The following is a 3,409-nucleotide window of genomic DNA, read 5'->3' on the forward strand; positions in this document are numbered from 1 at the left end:
TTAAGTCCAAAGTTATTTAATGTATATTGGTTTTAAGACTATCATTAAATTAGAAATTAATATTTGGTGGTTGGTCGATATTGGACATCCAACATAATTTGACTTTTTAAAATCTTAGAAAATAGTGCTAATTTTCATTTTTTTTTGTGTGAAACCTCCCACCAAAGTGTAAGGACATTTTCAAATTCGTAGGAGAAGTTCTTTAACCTATTTCACTCTATCTTACCATTGTGGTGCTTGTTTAAACTCAAGTTTTCATTCTCTTTGATTGCATTTTACATTAAGGATGATGTTTTTATTCACTAATCATTGTTGCATACCCTAAAAGTTGTGAGATTGTATTTTTAGCTTAACTCTATTTTTGTGAAATTCACTAAAAATAGCTAAAAATTATTTTTAACTCAATTTTTTGTAGTAACTTTTATTAGGTTGTATTCAATGTAAAGTGTTCATATTTAAAATATTGATCACATATTCAGAGTTGTGAAGATTTGGTGATTAAAAATTTTAAATGAACGTAACTTTTGTATTTCCTCTCAAACTCATGAACTTTCCTCACAATTTCCTATTTATTTCATTTTTTATAACTTTTGTTTCTTTAATACGTTTTTTTTTTTTTTTACATTTATAGATTATTCATCACAAATAACAATGATGAGGATCTAATACAATCAATTTGCAATGTATATCAGGTGAGTATTTTCTTCTTATATGTATGTCATTAATAAAATAATTTAAAGTAAAAAGATGCATATTCATAATACGAAATATGTGAAGTCTAATCGACCAATATAAAAAAAGAAAATCGATTTGGTTCTTTATACAGAGAAATCTCAAACTAATGTTTCTCTTTTTATTTAAAGCCCGAAAAAAAGAATAAAGGTTTGTAGAGGAGTTATTATCTGAAAAATATGTTGAAAAAAGAGTTATGCAAATGTTATATATATATATATATATATATATATATATATATATATATATATATATATAGAGAGAGAGAGAGAGAGAGAGAGAGAGATTTGTATCACAAGTCACAAATTGAAGACATCATGTGTAGTTTAGGTTTGTGAAGAAAAACTGAAGTTATTGACATTTGAGCCAATTCTCTGAATATAGGACTTATTAGTTGAAATTAAGGGTGATCAAATTCTACTTCCTCCTATAAACGTTGATTACCTAGACCTAGAAAATATTAAACAAAAACATCAGACGTAAAATATGTTTTGTTGGTCAAATATAAGATTGGGTTGAACCAAAAAATTGTAAGCTAAGTAAAATACATGTTGAGTTGAAATAATACAAATTTACTACATGGTTTGTTAGATAGACCAGGGCAAGCTTTGACACCATTTATTAACCAATAAAACTTGATTAAGAAATTATTGATAGAAAATAATCTCAATAATGTTTAGTTTTAACAAAAGAATGAAAAGAAAACTGATATGTTTTATTAAGTATAAGTAGTAAATATTTATGTTACATAATTTGTAACTAAATTTGAGAAATATATGTTAAACTAATTAATTAAATAATGCATAAAATCTTCCTAAGAAATATGATAGAAATATATTTTTATTTAACAACTTTGACTCTTTCAACTACATGTTGTTTGAGTCACAAAATTTCAATAATCTCCTCCTTGACTCAAAGTCAGCATATTCTAAGTTTTTTCATGCTTGACCTTATTAAAGTTCCTCCAGTTTTGGAAGTCTCGATCATTTCTGGTTTCTTTATCTTTTCAAGAACTGCGTCTAACTCTGAGTTGTTAGTGTCTTTCACCTTTTCAGTATTGCCTTGTTGCTTCACATTTTCAGCTTCTGTTTTGGAAAGAGTTGTCTTAGGATGTTTTTCTTCCTCTATTTTTCTGGTTTAATTTGACTTTCACCAACTTTAACACCCACTAGCTTTACTTTCTTTCCATTTAGATGAGGTTCTTTTAGGTCCTCTAACATCTGTATGTACTAACTACAGCTTATCTGTTGCTCTCCAAGATTTGTCTTTTGAAAAAGGCAACCTTGTTTGTTTTTCATATTGCAAAGTTGTGCATACTGGTGATTTGTCTTCCAATTCAGGCAGCCTTTGTACCTACATATTATCTTCAACCTTGTGCACAACACTACTCTTCATCAATCAAATTCAAGGCAAAGCTCTTGCCTTTCATTTGAACTCTGAATAATTCTTTATTAGCTTAATCTTTAATCATGCAGGTTTTATCTTCAAATAGAACTTTATAGCCTTTCTCTAGAAGTTGGCCAACACTCAACAAGTTTTGATCAATTTCAGGAATATATAGACCATCGATAATTAATTTCAAACCTGTGCAACCTTTGATTGCGATGGTTCCTTTGCCCTTCACTGTTATTTTTGCTCCGTTTCCAATTCTGACATTTTTCTTGTAGGTTGCATCAAGATCTTTGAATAGTTCTTGATCGTAAGTCATGTGGTTATCAATTAGCCAACTTTTTGTTGATCTTGCAGTAGCAAAGCAAGAAACAACAAAAAGTTCTTCTTCTTCACCCTCTTCAACAACAACTTGTACATTCTCTTGTCTTTTTTTTTTATGACATGCATTTTTTTCTCCACATGCCCTAATTGTCCACATCTATGGCATTTCACATCTGCCTCCACCAACACTTTGTATGTGGATGATTGTTTTTCTTACAAAAAGGACATGATGGAAAAACATGAGAGGATTTGCTATCATTTTTGTGGTTGAAACTTCCTGACTTACCTTTTTTATTTCAGCAATTTAGCTGCCAAAGCCCCTTTAATATGACCTTCTTCTCTCATGAGTCTTCTATGTTCTGGAGCCTAAAGTGCGGTCAAAAGTTCTGCCAAGGTAATAATAGAGAGATCTTTTGAGTTCTCCAAGGAAGTTAATGTCGCTTCATATCTTTCTGGAATTGTTACAAGTATTTTTTGAACAATTCGAGAATCAGGAATCTTAGTGCCAAGAAGACGTATTTTGGTTGCAATGCCGAGAAGCTTGTCCGCATAATATTTGATTTTCTCTGAATCTTTCACCCTCTGCATCTCGAACTAGATTCAAAGCTTGTATTCTTTTGATTCTCTCACTGTCTTCATACTCTTCCTCCAAAAACTTCCAGATTTCATGTGTCGTTTTCAAAGTCATTATTCTATTGAAAATGACTGGAGATACAGTTGTGAACAAAATTGATTCGGCTTTGGACTTTCGAAGCTTGCTTTCTTTGTGATTTTTCATTTGAGCAATCGTAGGATTATCTAGCAAGGAAGTCACTTCGTAGTCAGCATCCCATACATCGTTAGCATCTAGATATGCTTCCATTTTGACAGCCCACATTTGATAGTTTTGTCCATCAAATATAGGTATAGAAATGGTAGTAAACGATGTTTGAGATTCCATTTTATGTGTGGTGGCTATTTTATG

The sequence above is a fragment of the Vigna radiata genome, chromosome 10 (genome assembly GCF_000741045.1).
Source record: "Vigna radiata var. radiata cultivar VC1973A chromosome 10, Vradiata_ver6, whole genome shotgun sequence".
Taxonomy (NCBI): domain Eukaryota; kingdom Viridiplantae; phylum Streptophyta; class Magnoliopsida; order Fabales; family Fabaceae; genus Vigna; species Vigna radiata.